The sequence below is a fragment of the Varanus komodoensis genome, unplaced genomic scaffold, assembly GCF_004798865.1.
Source record: "Varanus komodoensis strain SLA01 unplaced genomic scaffold, ASM479886v1 scaffold17, whole genome shotgun sequence".
Lineage (NCBI taxonomy): Eukaryota > Metazoa > Chordata > Lepidosauria > Squamata > Varanidae > Varanus > Varanus komodoensis.
The window spans coordinates 5,995,630-6,017,958 of NW_025335505.1; positions in this window are offsets into that span (position 1 = coordinate 5,995,630).

Sequence of the window (22,329 nt, forward strand, 5' to 3'; positions counted from 1 at the left end):
ATAAATTCTTCCTTTTAGCATCTAAGTAAAATCCTTTAAGAGGTGGGGGTGGAAATGCTCTGATGGATTAATTATGCATGCAAAGTTAGCTCCAACCAGAGTGACTTGTCAGGTAGAGCTAATGCAAGCAATGCTTGACCTAGAGATGTTCTAATGTCAGTTTCTTTAAAATTGAAAACCCTTTTTCATGAAGGCCTTAAAGTCTTCCTGGTCTGTCTCCAAACAGCTTGTTTAAGAAAGACATGTTGAACTTGTGGTGAAAGCTCTCAGGCATCTGCACTAGAGTGTCAGGCCTCTGCAGACCTTCTTGTTCTTTGGTCATAAGGAGAGAAAAATCTCATCTGAAGATCAAAAGAAGGATGCAAGCATTTGTGGGCTGCTTAGCTCAAAAAGGATGGTACTTCGTATTTAACAAGATAACCTCTATTTTCAGCAAGGTGAATTCTCTCTCTCTCTCTCTCTCTCTCTCTCTCTCTCTCTCTTGATTTATATACCATATTTCTACCCTAAACTCAAGGTAGCTTAGAAACAATTTAAAATAATGTAAAACAATAAAACATATTAAAATGCAATAAAACATAATTACAGAATAAAAACAGCAGCAATGCATAGACATTCTTACAGGCCCAAGACTTTCTTGACAAAAGAAAGACAACAGGAAAGACAACAAAGACACAGTGAACGTGGTCTCCCTTGGGAGAGAGTTCCACAGTCTGGGAGCAGCCACTGAAGGGGCGCTCTCTTAAGTTGCACCAAACATGTCTCTGATGATGGCAGTTTTGAAAGAAGAACCTTTTCAGCAGATCTTAAGGACTAGACAGAGACATATGGAGGAAGACTGTTAAGCTGGCTTGTTCTCTCTCTCTCTCTCTCTATCTCTCTCTCTCTCTCTCACTCTCTCTCTCTCAACCATTGTTTTAAACATAGAAACACAGAAACAGAGGGAGTCAGAAGGGGTCTCCCGGGCCATCTAGTCTGACCTCTGGCACCAGCCGGCTCCGCTCATGGCATGCCCACCATGTGCATGTCCAACAGTCAATTGCCTGTCAGTTTTAAAATCTCTGTAAAAATAGCACTGAGAATATCGCTACTTAACATAGCTAGGTATGGGGGGAAGTTTGTTCAGTTCACATTTTAATACAAATCAACCTTATTTTGCACTTTTGAACCAATGCACAAATGGAAAATCAGTAATCCTTTGAAGTGTGCATTTCTCTGAATTTTGCAACGAATTTGTCCAATAAAAGCATGCTTCCAAACAGTTGTATATTAGGAAAAAGAGCACACATATGCAGATGTTTCACAAATAGCATTAGCATGCATTATATTAAGTAAATTGCCTGCAAAAATATGTATATTAGGTAAAATTGCATATGTAGTAAATATGGATTTGCATGAAAACTTCCTTTTCAAAGTTCAGGATGAACCAAACTTAGGTTTGGAAAAATTCTCAACACTGAGGATGACTAGATGCAATATTAAGAAAGAAAGAAAGAAAGAAAGAAAGAAAGAAAGAAAGAAAGAAAGAAAGAAAGAAAATGGGAATCAGTTAGATTAGTAGAGTCACTCATTTCATTTCATTCCAGACATGCATGGTTCTCAGTGACATTGGAAATAAACAACAACAACAACAACAATAATAATAATAAACTTTAAAAAACAAAACCCCTGATGCTTTCATAGAAAGATAGAGAAAAAGTGAGTCAGAAGAGGTCCCTGGGCCATCTAGTCTGACCGCTGGCTCCATCTGGCTCTACTCATGTAATCCCCAACATGTGGTTGTCCAAACTTTCCTTTAACACCCTCACTGATAGGTCCTCATCCACCTCCCTTGGAAGCCCACTGCAGGGAAGAACAGCTCACAGCTCTCCCCTTATCTAGCTATAAGTTGCTAAAAATACCCTTGGAGTCTCGTCTTCGCCAGACTGAAAAGTCCCAGTTACCTCAATCTCTACTCATATGCCATCCTTCCCACCCTGGCTACCATTCTTGTGACCTTGTGCTGAACCAATTCTAACCTAGCTATGTCTCTTCTCTAATGTGGAGCCCAGAACTGGACACAATACTCCAATTGTGGGCACACCAGAATCGTGTACAGTGGTACCAACACCTCCCTAGATTTAGAAACCATGCTTCTGGCTATGCATCCAAGGTTGGTATTTGCCTTCTTAACTGCAGTGTCACACTGCTGGCTCATGTTCAGCCTGCTGTTGACAAGTACTCTGAGATCTTTTTCACAAGTGTTGCCTTTTGGCCACTTGTCCTCCATCCTGTACCTTATTCCTGTGTCCCAAGTGCAAGAACTTATACTTACCCACTTTGAATGCCATCCTGTAGTCCCCTGCCCACCTTCAAAGCCTGCCCAGACCCTTCTGGATCTGGATCACCTGCTCCTCAGTTGTAGCCACCACCCCCACTTTGATATCATCCGCAAATTACTCAGCAGACTGGTTAAGCCAGTGTGAGCCAGTGTGGCGTAGTGGTTAAGAGCATCGGACTGGGACTCAGGAGATCTGGGTTCGAGTCCCCGCTCAGCCATGGAGCCAGTCAACTGGGTGACTTTGGGCCAGTCACAGACTCTCAGCCCAACCTACCCCACAGGGTTGTTGTTGTGGGGATAAGATGGAGGAGGAGAATGATGTAAGCTGCCTTGAGCCCTTTGTAGGAAAAAGGCAGGATATAAATCGAAAAATAAATAAAATAAATAAATAAAATAAATCTAGCCCCCCAGGTAGAACTCCCCCAACCCTCTTTGAGAAGAACACAGAAGCAAAATAATCATTTAACATCTGTACCTGTTCCCTTACTTCAGTTACCAGATCCTCTCCCTCCCTTTTAAGTGGTCCCCACCACCTGTCTCCACTTCCTCTTCCTATTTACATGAAGGTGGAAGCACCTTTTGTTGCTCTTGACATTTTTCACAAGTCTCTGCTCATAATCAGCCTTAGCCTTGTGAAGAATCCTTCTGCAATGAGCCTCCTCTTCCCAGTATACCCTTTTGTCCACTTGCCCCAGTGTCCGTTTCCTGTAGGCCTTTTTCCCTTCTAATCCCTCTTACTACTTCTCTCCTCATCCATGATGGCACTCTCCTATACCTCTCCACTTTCCTAATCAGTGGTATTGTTAAGACTTGCACTCAGTTCAAGATCTCTCTGTTCAGTGCCATCCACGCCTGGTAAATTTTCTTGCCTTCCAGTACCCTTGCCCAAAACACCCAGCCTGGCCTTCAATTGACTGAAGCTGGCCCTCGAAGTCCAACTCCTAGTGCTTGACCTACAACTCATCCCTGTTCTTCTTAGGATGGAGCGGTCGTTCTCACTCAGACCTCCCCTAATCTGCACATCATCCACTTAGATCCCTCCTGTTGGTCAGAACCAAGTCTAGGGTGTTCCCCCCTCTGGGTGAAAATCTTTCCCTCCTTGGCCTCTAGGACCTAACCACTGCTGCCAAGTGCATCTCCCAACTAAGATTAGGAAAGTTAATGTCTCCCATTATGACCATGTCCCTCCCCTGGATATCCTTCCAGTCTGATCTATCAAAGCATTGTCCAGTGTCTAAAGATGACCTGATGGGCGATAACATACCCCCACTATCAGATCCTTGGTCACCTCCAACCTGTCAATCTTACTCACACTGCCTTGACCTGACCCCCTTCTACTCCGCTCCCTATCTCATTATACCCTATCCCTTCCTTAACATATAGTGCCATACCCCCTCCTCTCTTTCCCTTCCTGTCCTTCCTATAAAGAACATACCCTTCCTGCTTTTCCAGTCCTACTTTTCAGTCCATTATGTTTCCATAATCCCCACCAGATCCTACATGCCCAATCCCAGGAGAGCCTTGAATGCTTCCTGCTTATTTCCCATGCTCCTAGCATTGGTGTACATACATCACAGCTCTTTCCCATTAATCCCATTCCCTGGCTCCCCTGACCTCCTCCTCCCTCCTGGCCTCGCAGGTACAGCAAGAACTCTCTGTGCTGTAGTCATTCCACCTTCTGCAGTCCCTACATCACCCTGCCCGTGACATCCTAATCCTGTTCCTTCACCAATCCAACCATGATTGGTTTCTGAGACCCCTGATCCCACCCCTTTGGATCAGTTTAAAACTCTCCAGACAAAGCCCACCATGTTGTTTGCCCCACATGGATCAACAGAAGCAGCTGATGACCCCCTGAGTGAAGAAGATGCTCTGGTCTGTCCGTCACATGCTGGATGTGTGTGCTTGGCAGACAGGAGACCTCCCTCACCCTAGATCTGGGTGGCACACTGCTGCCTCAGTACCCCTTCGTAAGGAGTCCTCAATAACAAAGACCTGCCTTCCTCTCACCTGTCTGGTGGAGATAGGGTGCAGTAGCTCAGCCCCTGCATGCCTGACAGTGGCCTCCTGGCTCCTCATGTGGGAGGAAGACAAAAATTCCACATGGGCTGCAGGCAACCAACATACCTGCTGCTCCCATCACGGCCATGTCCTGGCCTGGCATAGGCCACCCCTCAGAGAGCCTTGTTTCTAGTTGTCCTCTGCACCCTTGTTGTGCCTGTGCTATGCCACCTTCGCTTGGGGCTGAGAGCCATGCTTCCATGGTGAAGACAAAGCCCATAGGTAACAGAGTCTCTGGGCAACGTGAGCTGCAAGTAAGAAACGCAACCATGGAACAATGCACTTTGCCTGTTGGTGCTGCATCCATTGGCACTGCCAATGGTTGAGTATGGCTTTATAGGCCTCAAAGGCCACTGACCCCCTGCTTCCACCCGGACCTCTCTAGCCCCACCTCCTTTCTTCTCTACTCCTCCTGCTCCCACCATCCTCTGCCCAAGGTCCCACCTTGCCTTTGCAAGTTCCATGGCCACTCACTCCACAATCCCCCAGAGTCTGCTGCTCTGCTGCTGCCGCCGAAATCCAACAGAGGACATGTGGGGACAGTCATGGGGACTCTTTTCCAATACAATTCCACTGAAAACAAAATACGTCATCACATTTCAGTGTTCCTAGAACCATTTTTGCAAGAGATTCTCAAGCCAGTTCACCCTCGTTTAAAAGGGAGAAGGGGAAAAAAAGATGAGGGCCATTCAGCATCTCATCATGTAGTAAGCACCTGCAATTTTCCCAAGTGTTTTGACCTTCACAAGAACCCCAAAAGGCAGCAGCAATTGTTCACCCACTTCCACTCAAGAATGAAAGTCCTGTGAAGGTGGGAAGGCAACTTGAGAGCCTGTGAATTTCTGTTCTGCCTTAAAAGGACTGTGTTTGCTCACCTTACTGGTCCTCCCCTGCTCAGCTATCATTAGAATACCTTGGATGTATCACCTGAAAGGGCATCTCCACAGGTACCTACATATTTGCCTTCAGGTGAAAGTCAGCACTAATTTCTAGATATGCAGAAATGTCCAGCAAACTTTCTTTAAAATGCTTCAAAAATTTTCTTAGCAGTAGCTCTTAATTTTTCTCAGAATGTCACTATAGCTGAAATCAACTGGAATTGTTCCCAAGCCTTATTGGAATTTTCTCTAAACAAGACTGTGTTTTCTTTTTCAGAATTTCTTGGGAATTTCACTTAAGAAGATGCATTCTACTTTGTACATTTCTCATTGAACAAAATGAGATGGAAGGCCTGGGGAGAGAAGGGAATGTGCTTTTGCTTGCACTTGTCAGATATATGCATTTGTCTGTGTGTACATTTCTGTGTGGGAAAGGATGAGCACATCCTCAGCATCACCCATTCTGATCCTCCAGAACAAAAAGGTTCTATGCTCCTGTTGTAGGGAATAGAGGGAAATGGAACCGAATAAACTCAAGAAACATTCATTGTCAGATTTTGGAGAAGCAGTTTTAAGGGAATGAGATTCAGAGGATGACCTCACTCTCTGATATGTTCAAGATGGAATTGGCATGCATGCGCATGCACGCGCACACACACACACACACACACACACACACAGAGACAGAGAGATAGACAGAGAGACAGAGAAAATGTGTTGTTTGATTATAGCTTCCAATAAAAGAGATGGGGAGCTATTGCATTCTTCTAGTTCCTGGAGATCCTGAAGGACTGCTTTTTGCTTTCTGTTTGCATTGCTGTAATACCAGAGTAATGTTATTGGTTGCTAGTTTTCAAATGTTGCTTTTAGCACTAAATTTCTAATGATGATGCAACAACCTGTTCTCACACTTTGAAGATGTCTTTTTTGATTTAATTTTTCCATTTTATGGTCAGTTGACTAATAACTTTTGATAATGAAGATGCCCTGAGAATATTGGTGTAGTGTCACAGCATGGCTTGTGCCTGCTCCTTTAGACTTCCTCACAACCAGAGAAACACTTAAACTTTTTCAGTGGCATTCTGTTAAAAATTTGCAAAATGAGGTTTAAATTCTTTTTAGCTGCTGCAGTTCTGTACTTGTTACTGATTTGTGAGTGCGTACACTGTATTTTTTTAGTGTTTAATATTTTTAGTTATCTTTACAAGCTGCCTTGGGATGATTTTGTACTGAAAGGGGGATATCTAAGTAACAAAAGCGAAGGGGGATGGGTCTCCGCAAACAGCTCCAGTCATCCCAGTCCTCCATTTTTGGTTACGCTGTACCAATGTCTTACTTGGGGATGCATGAGAAATTTGTTTAGTCTACATTTTGAGGTCCCCCTCACTTCCCAGCCTACAGTGTAGATCCAAATGCAGTTCTGCTTCAGATGATGTGCTTCCTTGGATTTCCTGATTCAGTTCTTGGTTCAAAGATAACACATGGCACCAAAATTTCCTACATATTTGTCCCCTCCCTCCTGCTACCAACTATCGCTGAGGGAGCAGGAGCACCAGTCAAGTACCCTGGCATCATGCCTAGACTGATTTGTCATCATCAGAGGAAGGAGAACAGCAGCATTTGCACTGTGTCCACAGCCTCCTGAATTTTGCAACTAAGAATCTAATGCCTGGATTTACTTCTTTTCTTCCTTGTTCCCTCTCCCCTGAATCCCTTTTCTGTTGTTAGTTTATAAGCCAGCAAAAGGGACTCTCTTAAGAAATAAACTGCCTCAGGGGCCTTTTTGACTAACGGGGGAGGTAGGAATGTTATAAATCAATCAATGAGATGCATATTTAAATTTTAGTTCAAGAGAAGTTATGCTTAAATATGCATGCTTTGAGAGAAAATATCACTAGAAATAAAAATGTTGCACAAATAGCCAGTTTAAATGCCAAGTTTGTGCAAATATTTTTCTTAAAGTTGATGCAGAAAAGGACCAGAACTGGTACAGACTCATGATTTGTTTGTCCATTACATTTATATCCATTCCCTCCCTTCCATTCAAGAATTCAAGGCACCTTCTTCCTTCTAATCTTCTTCCTCTTCCTCCTCCTCTTCTTCATCTTATCCTTATGAACACATACAGAATTGACACACACTAGACATGGACATCTCATGTTGTGTGAACACAGCCATAGACTGATCCATCTATCCTTATCCTTATTTGTTTCAGCATTGAGAACTGAAGTCCTAAATATCTTGTGCCCAGAATAGCTCACAGAACACTATTGTGTTCCTCTCCATTGTTAAAGTCTTCAACAGTTTCCTTGCTTCAGATCCCTCTTTTTTCCTATCCATTGACTTTGAGAGCAAAATTGGAATTTGTTTATGTATTTGTTTCTTTAAAGTACTCTATACTCCCTTTCTTTCCAATGGCAGGCTCCCAAGACTGCTTGCTATAAGTGGAAATAATCACACACTGGCTGCTTCCACACAGTGCAACAAGCAACCCTGTGTGGTAACTATGATTTGTTGTTTTTCACCATGACAGACAATTGTACCTGACAGCCAATCAAGTGCTTTCTGAGTTATCATGGTCTTTATCCCCCTGTCCCAATCAGTCTTCCCTCTGTTGGCATGTAACCAATCAACCACTGACGGGTTCAGGCAACATGACAAGTCTTGGTGGTTTATCATGACTGTTGGGCTGCTCTGTTGTCTGGATCCAGCTCCTGCAAGAAAATTTGGTCTAGTGGTTAGAGTGCTGGAATATAATTCTGGAATAGAGAATTTAAAGAAGCTCATGCAGCCTTGAATGAGTTTGAATTTCTAATAATCCCCAAAGAAGTACACCCGCACCTACTCTTTTGGTAGGTGTTGGGGAACAACTCTGTTGAAGGCTGTTGTGAGGGACAATGGTGAAAAATGCCCTCTGTACAAGCCTGAAATATTGTTGCCTTGCCATTATACTCTTCTTCAGGAGAAACATGCCCAGTTCTTTCAATCTCTCCTCATAGGGCTTTGTTTCCAGTCCCCGGATCATCCTTATTGCCCTCCTTTCCAGATTGTTTGCATCTTTCTTAAACTGTACTGCCCAAAACTGGACACAGTCCTCCAGATGAGGCCAAACCAGTGCTGAGTAAAGGGGAACTAGTACTTCACAGGATTTGGAAATGATACTTCTATTAATGCAACCTAAAATGGCATTTGCCCTTTTTGCATCCTCATCAAATTGCCCGAACATATTCAGCTTGTGATCTACAACAACTCCAAGATCCTTCTCGTTTGCAGTATTGTTGAGCCAAATATTCCCCATCTTGTAGCAATGCATTTTGTTTCTTTTTCCTAGATGCACAACTAGAATTTCATTCTGTTGTTCACTGCCCAATGCTCCAACCTATCAAGATTACCTTGAATTTTCTTTTTGTCTTCCAGGCTATTAGCAAATTTGATAATCATTCCTTGCATTTCCACATCCAAATCATTAATTCAAAATATTTATTTATTTGTTTTGATGAAAATGTTAACCCAGGACTGAACCCTGTGGTACCCCACTTGTTACCTCTCCCTAGTTTGAGAAGGAGCCATGGATGAGCAAGTCCAATTCTGTGGATCCAGCATAGCCAGGCATTCACTTGGAGTATTTTTCTTCTCTGTCTATTCATCTTCCAAGAAGTGGAAAGACTGAGCGGGAAACTATCTGGACCACAAAGTTCTTGATTTTCCTCCCTAAAGCTTCAAAGTCTAATGTGATTTCTTCAAAGCTCCACTTGGTTGGCCTTTAGTTTCTTGCTCAATCTTGCATGGGATGACTTGCAGTTCATCCAGAGCAGACAGCCCTCCATCCTTGAGTAACTGAAAACAGTTTCATAGTTCCGCTATTTCCACTGGTGCAGAATGTCTACTAGTACTTCTCATTCTTTTCCTCCTGACTGTCACCCATTCCCATGGAGTTTTCTCCACATTTTCTCTTCACTCAGGATTCACTTCTTCTGCCTCAGCTTGCATTTGTACTTCTTTGCTTCAGTACAGTTCCACATTCTGTCTAAAAACTCTTCATCTTCGTTTATTACCTTGAGTGTGAACACTCTCTGCTCTAGTGCTCTCACCTTTTCTTCTGACAGGGCTACTGGCTCGCAGTTGTTGCATGTGTAGGGCAGGTTGCCCTCAGGCAGGAAAACAAACTCTGTGTAGACTTGCACATCCCCACTACTGTGGAGTCTTCTCAGGTCATTCTTTCTGCTGCCTTTTTGATTCTACTTGCTGGGCCTGTTGTAACAACCAGTGCTTTGTCTTGTCTTCCCTGATGGTTAACAGAGCAGTCCTAGCACTATGTGAGAGCGTGCTATGAGGAAGGAAACAAAGTGGAGGGAACTAAATAGGAAAAAGAAGTAAAAAGGAAAAAAAAGGGGGGGAGGAGGTTAAGAAGTTAAAAAAAAAATTAAGAACTTTCCCCTTGACCTCCCCCACCAAACTCCACTGCCAAACTCTTGGTTGATCTCCCTGTTCATTTGCTTCCTGGGAACTTAGCTGCTTGTCCCTGGACCAGCTGCGGCAGCTTCTTCTGATCTGCTCAGTTAGGACTCAGGAACCAGAATGATGGTCTTATATTCTGGGAAAGAATACTGCATTGTTGTATATCTGAGTTCTGTAGACTCAGAATTGTATTTGTTGCTGCTTTCTTCAGGATGTTCATGTGATGCCTTGTCTTTTTTTAGAGGAAATTTATTGTAGGTTTTACCTTTAGCTTTATTTCTGGAAATTGACACTGGATTTCTTTTAGATAAGCAGTCAGTAAGTCTATCATATTGTTGATCATATGTGAAGAACCTGCCCACTGTTTTCTCCTAAATAAAGACCATCATCCATATCACATGTCCATATATCAGAGATTATGTCTCATTGAGCTCATTGGGCTAACTTTAGCTTTCCATGATCATGCTTTAATCTTAGAGCCAGAATTAGAAAAGACAGAAACATCAGATTATTTCCATTGCCCCACTGAATCAATGCTCAGTCATTTGGAGCTCAAGAAATCATCATGCAAATTTGTTAGAGCAAATGGTTCCTCCCTAGAGAAGAAAAAGAAAAAGGATTTTTATTTAAAAAGCTACCAAACAATGCCTACCTGTCTTATCAAACTTTTCAAATGTTCTGATACTGAGTGTTTTAATCACTTTCTTTCTCTGCTCAGTCTATTGAATTTCTGGAATTGAGGAAACTGTGTTTCAAGATAAAATAATCTTGTACTGGTTTTCATGCAAGATTTCATTTGCTGGAGAGCTTTAATCAAATATTTGTTTAAATTAATTCATGGGAAAAGCCCAGAAAAATGAATATATTTTCTTTGTAAACCTTGGAAGCTTCTTGTTGCCGAGATTTTTCTTAAATTGAATTAAAATAACATAAAAATATCATCAACCTGTTTTCCCTAACATATAGCTGCCAGAGTGTTCCAGTCAACGTGAATGTGAATTTGACCCTGCAGTTTGATTGTCGATCTCTCTGTCACTGTCATCTGCATGCAGGAGCAATTTAAAGTTGACAGATTGGACATTGTGAACTATTTCACCTAATTCTTGATTTCCTTGTTCAGAAATATTTTTATTTATTTTATTTTTATTTTTGGATTTTTGTCCTGCCTTTTTCCTACAAAGGGCTCAAGGCAGCTTACATCATTGTCATCCTCCATCTTATCCCCACAACAACAACCCTGTGAGGTAGGTTGGGCTGAGAGTCTGTGAGTGGCCCAAAGTCACCCAGTTGGCTCCGTGGCTGAGTGGGGACTAGAACCCAGATTGTCTGAGTCCCAGTCCCATGCTCTTAACCACTACACCACACTGGCTCTCCGATATAAAGCAATTGGTCAATGGAAATATGGAACACTGTGGTATGGCTATAGCACTTCAAGTCTGAAAGCCCAGTTCTAAGCTTCCGACATCATAATCTTGTCCTCTAAGATTATCCAGGGGACACACTCCTTTCTTGCAACTAGACATAACCTGGTGGATTCCTGGCTTTTGTGTAGTCCACCTCCACCCCAATTCTAAAAGGGTGAGATTCTTCCCCTAAGGTTCATGCGACCCCAATGTTTTTGCTTCTGGTCCCACCACCATTGCAATCCCCTATTCCCCTAGTGGCCCACTCCTAAATAGATTTCAGTCCTAGTGGGGACTGAAAATGAAATTTATTAGAGCTGGATTACATGAATAGCAGTAACTGAGTGGCCTTGGAGGGATAAGAGAATGTTCCGGACATGGAGCACAAACAGGCAGTGCCATATCATGGTGGGTGGGAAGGAATAATATCTATCCCTTGTTTTTTTCATCTGATTTTCTTTGATTAGTGGTTTGACTCTGGAATTCCTTATTGCCAGCAGGAGCCCTGAGTGTGCAGGTTCACCAAACTGCTGGCAGAAGAGCAGGAAAGGAACTTCTCTGAGTTCTCTGTTTCTCTTTCAGCCCTCTGGATTCTTTGAAAATTGTTTCCAGAGGGTTGGGAAAGCAGTTCTTCCAATCACAGAATGGGACTTGAGATTCAAGCCTCCCCCCACAACAGTTCCCCTTGCTTCCTTTGTAGGTTAAAACAAGACTGCTTACAGAAAGGTTAATTTCATCAAAACCAGTAGAACCTGCTTCAGGGAAAAGATTCTTGGATGGGAACATTAATGTTAAAAGTATACTTGTGGCAGAATCTCTCCCTCAATGTTCTTTGGTCCTAACTTTCCCTCCTGCCCCCCACCCCATGCAGTTGCTAAGCAGTAATTTGATAAAATGAAGTAAAGCAATCTGAACATAGCATTCTTTGATTTGGGTGACCTTGTGGGCATGCGACTGTGTTTATGCCATTGTGTATATGCCAGTAAATGAAAGTATGTGGAATTTTAGAATAAAATTGCACATGACATTATTTGGTCTTTACATGTATTGTACTGGGTTTTGATTTAATGTGTGTCGTGTTGGGATGGTCTCAATAAAAGTTATATTTTTATATTTTGAGTTAAAGAAATCTTCCCTTTCTTCTCTACATCCCCAAAAGTCCAGGGTTTTTCCATCCAGGCTCTGTCAATGGTGTGAAGACACAGAGTACACAAACATGTCACCAGCTAATTGTTTCCTCAATATGTACAGTGCTGCCAGCAGCAGGAAGTTTCAGTGTAACTAGTTTGAATCCACAAAATGTATCAGCTCATTAATCTTTTGGTATGCGGGGTGTGTGCCCATTAGCACCTCCCAGCAATGGACACCATTGCAACAGTTTCTTGCCAGAACTTCAGAAATAGCCACCAGCCACTTCTTCACTTGCTAGCTAACTACTAAACTGGTTTACTCTTTGTCTTTACGGAATTTCCTGCCTCAGATTGTAAAAGTAGACATTGAAACCTGATAAATTCTGTAACTTTTGATTGTTTATTCTTAATCTGTTACTCAAGCACCTGATGTTTTCTCAATGTTTCTGTATTGTCCTTGTGTGCTTCCATATTGTTCTTCATAACACCCACTCAAAGTCTAATTCCCCTACCAGCAATGCGTATGTGACACCAACTGTATACGACTCTGCACATGCATAGTTTCTTTGTAGCTGGTTTTAAACGGGTTACCCTTCAGTGCTGTTGTAGTTTGGTATATCTGTTTCCTGTTAATAAAGTGTTGAGTTGATTGTATACTCCCTTTGAATCCAGACATTCATTCTTAGCAGGTCTGAAATCCTGATTGTAGCATCACCTGCTAGGAGTGCTACCTTATGGAGCCACACTATGCACATAATCTAATTCTTTTCTCCCCTCCTTTAGTCCTCACAAAATTCCCTTTTCGGAAGCACATATTTACAATGTGAGGAAATCCCCACATTCACTGAAAGCATCAGGCAGGAACCCTGGAGCATTTGTTCATGTCTACACACATTTTTATTATTATTTTCTTAACACAAACAGAAATCAGAAAGAAGAAAAGTATATGTATATAAAAGTAAAATACGGTAAAATAGAATAATGTTGCCAAGGGATTTTAAACAAGTACAACTCACAAATTTCAGAGACCGACAATATCTATTTTTCTGTCATTTAGCACTTTATGGAAGTTCAGAAAAAAGGGAATTATTATTCTGTACACCAACAAATTTTCCAATTGCTTTAAATCAATTATAAATCCTCAATTACTTTTTTAAATAGCTCCCTTTTACATCCCATTAATTGTACTGAGTATAATAGAATTTCCATTTGTCATTAATTTTTTCAATTGGTCTTCTATTCACATAATTAGTTAATTTTGCCATTATTACATATTCTACCAGCTTATTTTCCCATATTCAATTGTTGGGGATTCTGGTGATTTCTATTTAGAAGCAGTTGTAATTCTTGTGGCAGTTGTCATATATTTAAATCACTCTGACATATTCTTTGAAAAAGTCTCTGGCAGCATATTCAAAACCATATTCTTAGTACTCATAGGAGACTTTTTTTGCATTTCCACATGTATCAATTTCCAAAATCTTTTAATTGTTTCACAAGTCCACCACATACGGTAGAAATTCCCATCCACCCTTTCCCATTCAATTTCCAACATTTTCCATTATAGTTCTTATCTATTTTTTTCTATCTCTTTTGGAGTAATATAGCACTGATAAAACCTCTTACACCAATTTTCTCTTAGTGCTTGGCTAGTTGTGAATTTAATGTCTTTCTTCCATAAAGCTTCACATTGATAAGGTGATATTTCTTCTCCAAGATTTTACTTCCAAATTGCCATACATTTCTTGTCTTGTTGATTTTCAGTGTTATGCTGAAGTAACTGCTTATAAAGTCTTCCTAATAGATGATCCTTCTGTTATGTAATCAACTTTTCAAAATCTGTCAAATCTCTTACAGTACCTTTCCCTGATTGTATTTCCCTTCTCAATCTTGGTATCAGTTGATGATAAGCAAACCACTGTATATTTTTTCTTTCATCTTTTAGTTGTTGCCAAGATTTGACTCATCCTTGTTGGACAATCATGTCTCCATAAGTTATAAAATCAATATTTTTCCTTAAATATTTTCCATATCCTTCAACTGGGGACATTGGAGGAAAGATTGGAGGACTTTTTTCTCATGGAATAGCAGGCTTTTATTTGGCTGGCTCCTAATACATGGTTATTATTTAATATCAGCACCTTTTAAACTGACTCTTTAACACATAAGAGATTGTGTATCTTTAAGATCTGCTATTTCTAACTTTACTCCCCTGTCATTAGCATTTATAATCCAATCTGCAATCCAAACCAGGCCAGCTGCATGGTAGTATAGCTTTATATTAGTTACTGGAAGGCATCCTCTCTCCTTTTCATCCCGAAGGATTTTAAAAATAATCCTCTGCTTTTTGCAATTCCAAATAAAGATATTTAGTTGTCTTTGCAGAATTTTTCCTGGTATAGCAATTGTTATCATCTGGAATAGAAAGTTCAGTTTAGGTAGTACATTCATTTTTATAATGGAAATTTTTCCCAACCGTAATACTTTTAGTTTAGTCCATTTTTGTACATCTTTTTAAATCTTTATTCATGTTATTTGATAATTATCTTGAAATAGTGTGCCATTGTGTCCTATGATATCTATTCCTTAATATTTAACCAAGTTTGAGGACATGTCACATCCTGAAATCTTTTTTAATACTTTCCTCTTCCTGCTTTGTTGCAAAGCTTAGTATAATTGTGTTTTTTTCTTATTGATAAACAGCACCCTTGGCATGTTCCTTCTCCATTTGAAAACTGTCAATTAATACACCTTTAATTAAAATCTTAGCATGTTGTTTAGTATAAATTGCTTGAATCCAAATCAAGCAATTCTCTGCATCCAAAATATAAATGCATATTCCTCCTGCTCCTCTTCCTCCTCCTCCTCCCTCTTCTTTACCATGTAATTGCCGCAATCACAAAATGTATATTATCTTTCATAAGACTTTTTGGGACAATTCCAGTCTGTTCTGTATGGGTCTGTTTTCCTATACATTTTCTTAGTCTATCTGCCATTATTGAGGTAAAAAGATTATAATCCACATTTAATAATGAAATAAGTTGGTAAGAATGTGGTTATGTGGGATCATTACCTTCTTTATGTATCTTTGTTATATGAACTTCCTGCCATGTTGGCAGTAATAGTTTCTCTTCTTTAATTTCATTCATTACCTGTTGAAGTGGTAATATTAGTTTTTCCTCTAAGCACTTATAATGCATAGTAGTAAATCTGCCAGGACCAGGTACTTTATTGTTTTGGTATTTTAAAAAAAAATTCTAATAGCTTGCAATACATCTTGAATAGTAATAGTATCATTCAGTATTTTCCTCTGCTAAGGGGTGAATTTCTCAAGAATTCATAAAACTTTTCTTGTATCATTGTCAATGTATTTGTCTTTCCATTCAGGAGCCTTGTGTTCAAAACAATAGATCTTCCTTCTGGCTCTTTTAATTCTTCCGCAACTTTTTAACCTTATTATTAATATAAATGGCAACTCCTTTCTTTTTTGGGTCAGCTGAGGCTTCATACACTTTCCCCAGCCTCTTTTAGCTCAAAAAATGAGCATTTTTTATCTTTATATGAGTTTCTTGAATTCATATTATATCTGCCCTTTGTTTTCTTAAAAAGCTGAAAGCTTTAGTTTGCTTGGAAAGAGAATTCATTCCATTGATATTTATTGATAAGATCTTCATTTCGTCTCTGTTATTCAATTTAAGGAGCTTAACCAATTATCTCCTTTCAAATTTATTAAAATATTTGTAAAGCTTTTCCAATCTTCCTTCCAGACTCTTCAAAGTATATTCTGATTCATAGATTGCTTTATTTTCTCCATTTTCTCTGTCGATCTCCATTTATTCTCTTCAATAAATCTCGAGCACCCAATTCAGACTTTCTTTCCTGAGTTTATTCTCCTTTCCTCTTCTCTCCTCCTCCTCCACACACCCACTTTTCATAGTTCTTCAGAAATATAAGTAAGCTTGCAGTTTAAAAAACTTAAAACAGAATAGTTAGAGAAGGAGAGGCTGAAAAAGCAAAAAATAAAAAAGAATCAAGAAACAAAGATAGAAAAAGTCAATTAGTCAGTCTTCTAAAAGTGTTACAGTTATGACATCTGGACACATTGATATGGGTGCTTCATGCCTGTGTTTTTCAAAGACCTCTCAGCACATTAATATCCTAATCCAGGAATAGGGATTGTATGGCCTTCTCAGATGTTGGACAGTAACTCCCACAATAGCTCATTATTGATAGCTCATTATTGATGATGCAGGCTAGGGATGGTGGACCACACATCTGGGGCGCGGGGAACACATTCCCCACCCATGTCCTCAACAGTGCATACTAAGGCCCAGATCCACCTTTGCATCTATGGTGAGCTATGGAATATGGATCTTTGTTTCCTCCTCGCTGCCTGATAACTGGCATGTGCCATGACCAGGAGGCCTTTAGGCCAATAATCTGAATTATAAGCTTTCAGTTTGTTTGTTTGTTTGATTTCAGGTCTTCTCAGTGTCATAGTTCTTGTTATGCAAAATTCACAGGGTACAGCTTCATCTCCAATGCATCTTAGATGAATTTCAGGCATGGTAAGAATACATCAGGGAGGAGTGTGTGTTATCCTCTATCATTCTACAGAAGCTATTGGAATAGGAGTTGTTTTTCCCCATTGTGGCCCATGCTCATACAGGTGGAAATACTTCCACCAGACATGACAAGGGGCTGGAATTCCATCTGATCAAGCCATTGGTTTACATAAAATCAGTAGATGGTAGCATATATGCATACACACAGTGTACTTAGGCAAATTAAGTAGAAGTATATCTCATGGTAGGGAAGAAAATTAAAGTGTCTTCCTCTCTTATCTGCTCAGTCTCTTAGGAACAAATAGGAGAGGAAGGAGCTACTTGTTGATGAGCAACTTCCAAACTTTTCTTATGGTTTCTTATGGTCCTTCTGCATACTGGACAAGGACAGTGTCATTAAGCAGAGGACAGCTTCAATTGTAGGCCTCCAAATGGTACACTGTTTTTTGTAAAATCGAGCACACAGCCATCCTAGGGGATAAGGTTACCCTCACACACACCCATAATTAATCCAAGAAAGTATCAAAGAGGAGCTGCTTACTGTGCATTTTGTGTAAAGGGAACTTCATTAGCCCTAAGACTGAGAATGCATCAAAGCAGGGAAGACAGCTTTTATCTGGGGACATAGGAGCTCTGTGCAAATTGAGAAGAGTGTGGGGTGGCAGTGAAGAGAATCTGTACCATGTGGTCATATATGAAGAAGTAAGCAGGTAGATTGCCCACTTATATGCTGGTGTTCAAAGTAGTAGTGTGGCATACGGCCATGCTCTGCTCTAACGTATCTGTTTTAGCGCATGGCCAATGGCCAACGAACTGTCTTGGGTCCAGTCTTCCAAAATAGGTGGCTTTAATTGCATGATGATGATGGTAACATCATGATGACAGCAATGATAATGATGATGCTGATGATGACAGCATTGCATTTAAACTCCACTTTCTTCCCTCCTGCAAGGAACCCAAAGAGGCTCACGTAGTTCCATTTTATCCTCACAACAACCACTCTCTGTGAGGTAGGTTAGGCTGAGATTGAGGCCCAAAGTCATCCAGTGAGATCATGCTTGAGTGAAAACACAAATCCAGTGCAGCTCCTAACCACCACACCACATGCTGAAGCCTTATTACCACAGAATATGGAAAGATCTAGTGATGAGACAGTTTTCATTTAAACGCCTCTCTGTCTCTCTCTGCTGCTGCTGATTACTCATTCACTAAATAATTTGAAAGACTCAAAGCCTTCTCTCCACCTTGCCAGAACTGCTTTGTAATTCCTTCAGTCACAATGGATTGTAGCAGGGAAAGTCAAGGGGACCACTGTGTGACTTTGCAATCCTGTTTTGTATGAGATCATCATTCAAATCTCATAAACCACAAAACACTTTCATAGAATCATAAAATCATAGAACAGAAGAGTTGGAAGGAGCTGTGAAGGCCATCAAGTCAAACCCCCTGCTGTTGCGGGACACCATGTTACACCATCCCACTCAGATGGCTGTCCAGGTTCCTTTTGAATGTCTCCAGTGTGGGAGAGCCCATCACCTCTCTAGGCAGCTGGTTCCAAGGTCACATTGCTCTGACAGTGAGGAAGCTTTTCCTGATGTCCAGCCTGAATCTTGTTTGAATTGATTATTCTGTGTCCTACATTCTGGCTTTAGCAAGAAAAGATCTTGACCCTCCTCTTTGTGACAGCCTTTGAGGTACTTATAGGGGGATATCATATTCCCCCTCAGTCTCCTCTTCTCAAGGCTGAAAATGCCCGGTTCCCTCAGTCTCTCCTCATAGGGCAGTGTTTCCAAACCCTAGATCATTTTTGTCATCCTCCACTGGATCCTTTCTAATTTACCTGTATCTTTCTTAAATCTTGGTTCCCAGAACTGGACACAGTATTCCAGGTGTGGTCTGACCAGTGAAGAGTATAGAGGAACTACTGCTTCTCATGAATTGGAAGTAATACTTCTGATAATGCAGCCAAAAGTAGCATTTGCCCTTTTGGCAGCTGCATCTGATTGTTGGCTCATGTTTAGCCTATTGTCCACAATTACGCCAAGTTCTTTTTCTTGTTCAGTTCTGTTGAGCCACGTATTCCCCATCTTGTATCGATGCCTTTGGTTTCTTTTTCCTAGGTGGAGGACTTGGCACTTGTCCTTATTGAATTTCATTCTGTTAGTTTTAGCCCAGTGTTCAAGTTTATCAAGATCTCCCTGCATCTTCATTCTGACTTCTAGGGTGTTTGTTATTCTGCACAGTTTTGTATCATGTGCAAAGTTGATTATCTTTCCTTTACTTCCTCATCTAAATCATTAATGAAGATGTTGAAGAGCATGTGGCCCAGGAATGAACCCTGTGGCACCCCACTAGTTACCTCCATCCAATTTGAGATGGTTCCATTGATGAGCACTCTTTGTGACCGATTTAGCAGCCAATTTTGGATCCACCTAATAGTTTTTCCCTCCTTCATGGATCACTGCCTTTTCGTGGCGAAGGGGCTTGCATAGCTCAATGAAGCTATGAGCTATGCCGTGCAGGGTCACCCAAGATGCACAGGTCATAGCAGAGAGTTCTGACAAAACGTGATCCACTGGAGAAGAAATAGCAACCCACTCCAGTATCTATGGACAGTACCAAAAGGCAAAAAGAGGGTGAATTGAACCTTGTCCTGAACGGGGTTGCACTCCCTCTTAGGGACAAGGTCCGCAGCTTGGGAGTGCTCCTCGACCCGGAGCTTTCACTGGAAGCTCAGGTAACAGCAGTGGCGAGGAGCGCTTTCCTCCAGCTTCGGCTGATTCATCAGCTGCGCCCCTATCTGGAGGATGACTGCCTTGCGACAGTGACACATGCATTGGTGACTTCCCGTCTGGACTTCTGTAACGCGCTCTACATGGGGCTACCCTTGAAGACGGTCCGGATACTTCAATTGGTCCAAAATAGAGCTGCCAGGCTGCTGACGGGGACTGGACGTTATGTTCACATGACTCCAGTTCTCCGTCAGCTTCACTGGCTTCCCATTGAAGTCCGGGCACAATTCAAGGTGTTGGTAATGACCTATAAAGCCCTAAACGGCTTGGGTCCTGGTAGGAGCGCTTACATCCTTATATGCCCAGCCGCCCCCTGAGATCGGCGGGAGAGGCCCTTCTCCGGGAGCCCTCCGTGGAAGAAGTTAGGAGGGTGGTTACTCGGAGGAGGGCTTTCTCAGCGGTGGCGCCTAAGTTATGGAATGCGCTCCCCAGAGAGGTCTGCCTGGTGCCGTCGTTATTTGTTTTTCGGCGCCAGGCGAAGACCTTTTTATTTAAGCAGTATTTTAAATGTTAATATTATTGAATTTTATTTGGCCAGGGCGGCTTGTTTTATATGGAATGTTTTATATTATATATTTGTATTTTATTGTATATATTTTAAAATGTTATTTTAATTTTTTGTTGTAAGCCGCCCCGAGGCTTCGGCGAATGGGGCGGCATAAAAATGTTTTAATAAATAAATAAATAAATAAATAAATAAATAAATAAATAAAGATATGAAGCTGGAAGATGAGCCCCTCAGGTCAGAAGGTGTCCAATATGCTACTGGGGAAGAGCAGAGGGCTAGTACTAGTAGCACCAGAAAGAATGAAGCAATTGGGTCAAAGCCAAAAGGGCACTCAGTTGCAGATGTATCCGATGCTGCAAAGATCTATACTCCATAGGAAGCTGGAATGTAAGATCCATGGATCAAGGCAAGCTAGATGTGGTCACAAGAGATGACAAGATTGAACATCGACATCTTGGGAATCAGTGAACTAAAATGGACAGGAATGGGTGCATTTAATTCAGATAACCATCAGGTATACTACCGTGGGCAAGAATCCCTCAGAAGAAATGGAGTAGCCTTCCTAATCAATAAAAGAGTAGGAAAAGCAGTACTGGGATATAACCTCCAAAATGACAGAATGATCTCAGTTCAAATCCAAGGCAAACCATTCAACATCACAATAGTCCAAGTCTATGCCCCAACCACTGGTGCTGAAGAGGCTGAAGTTGACCAGTTCTATGAAGGCCTACAACACCTTCTAGAATTAACTCCAAAAAATGATGTCCTTATCATCATGGGGGATTGGAATGCTAAAGTAGGAAGCCAAAAGATAACCAGAATAAGAGGCAAGTTTGGCCTTGGAGTACAAAATGAAGCAGGGCACAGGCTGGTAGAATTCTGTCAAGAGAATACGATGGTCATAGCAAACACTCTTTTCCAACAACCCAAGAGGCAACTCTACATCACCAGACAGTCAACACAGAAATCAAATTGACTATGTGCTCTGCAGCCAAAGATGGAGAAGCTCTATACAGTTAGTAAGAACTAGACCAGGAGCTGACTGTGGCTCAGATCATGAGCTTCTTGTTGCCAAATTTAGGCTTAAGTTGAAGAAAGTAGGGAAAAGCACTAGGCCGCTCAGGTATGACCTAAATCATATCCCTGATGAATATACAGTAGAGATGACAAATAGATTTAAGGAATTAGATCTGATAGACAGAGTGCCTGAAGAACTATGGACAGAGGTTCGCAACATTGTACAAGAGGTAGCAACTAAAACCATCCCAAAAAAAAGAGAAAAGAAATGTAAGAAAGCAAAATGGCTGTCTGAGGAAGCTTTACAAATAGCTGAGGAAAGAAGGGAAGCGAAAGGCAAGGGAGAAAGAGAGAGATACAAACAATTGAATGCAGAATTCCAGAGAATAGCTAGAAGAGATAAGAATGCCTTCTTAAATGAACAGTGCAAAGAAACAGAAGAAAACAATAGAATAAGGAGGACCAGAGATCTCTTCAAGAAAATTGGAGATATGAAGGGAACTTTTTGTGCAAAGATGGGCATGATAAAGGACCAAAATGGCAGGGACCTAACAGAGGCAGAAGAGTTTAAGAAGTTGGTGTGTTGGTGTGAACTTAAGTAGACTCCGGGAGATGGTGGAGGACAGGAAGGCCTGGAGGAATGTTTTCCATGGGGTCGCGATGGTTTGGACATGACTTTGCGACTAACAACAACAATAGTTTTTCCATCTAGTCCAGTTTTTGCTAAATTGCTGATCAGAATGTTGTTTAGCACTATGTTGAAAGTTTTGCTAAAGTCTAGGTAGATTATGTCCACAGTGTTCCCTTTGTCCATTTGGGAGGTTACCCAGTCAAAAAATGAGATTAAATTAGTCTGACAGGATTTATTTTTAAGTAATTTGCTCCAGAATTTTTCCAGGGACTGACATCAGACTAACTGGTATATAGTTCCCAGGTTCATCTTCTTTCCTCTTTTTGAAGATAGGGACAACATTAGCCCTTCTCCAGTAATCTGGCACTTCTCTTGTTTTCCAAGATTTATCGAGGATAATAGCCAGTTGTTCTGAGAGTTCCTCTGCTAACTCTTTTATGTTCCGGAAGGACTGGCATACCTCCTCATGCCAAGATTCTGGTGTGTCATAACATCACGGCTTCCTCCATTTTTGACTCTTCCTCTGTTACTTCCACTTTCCTATGACATGAAAATGTCAGCTCTTC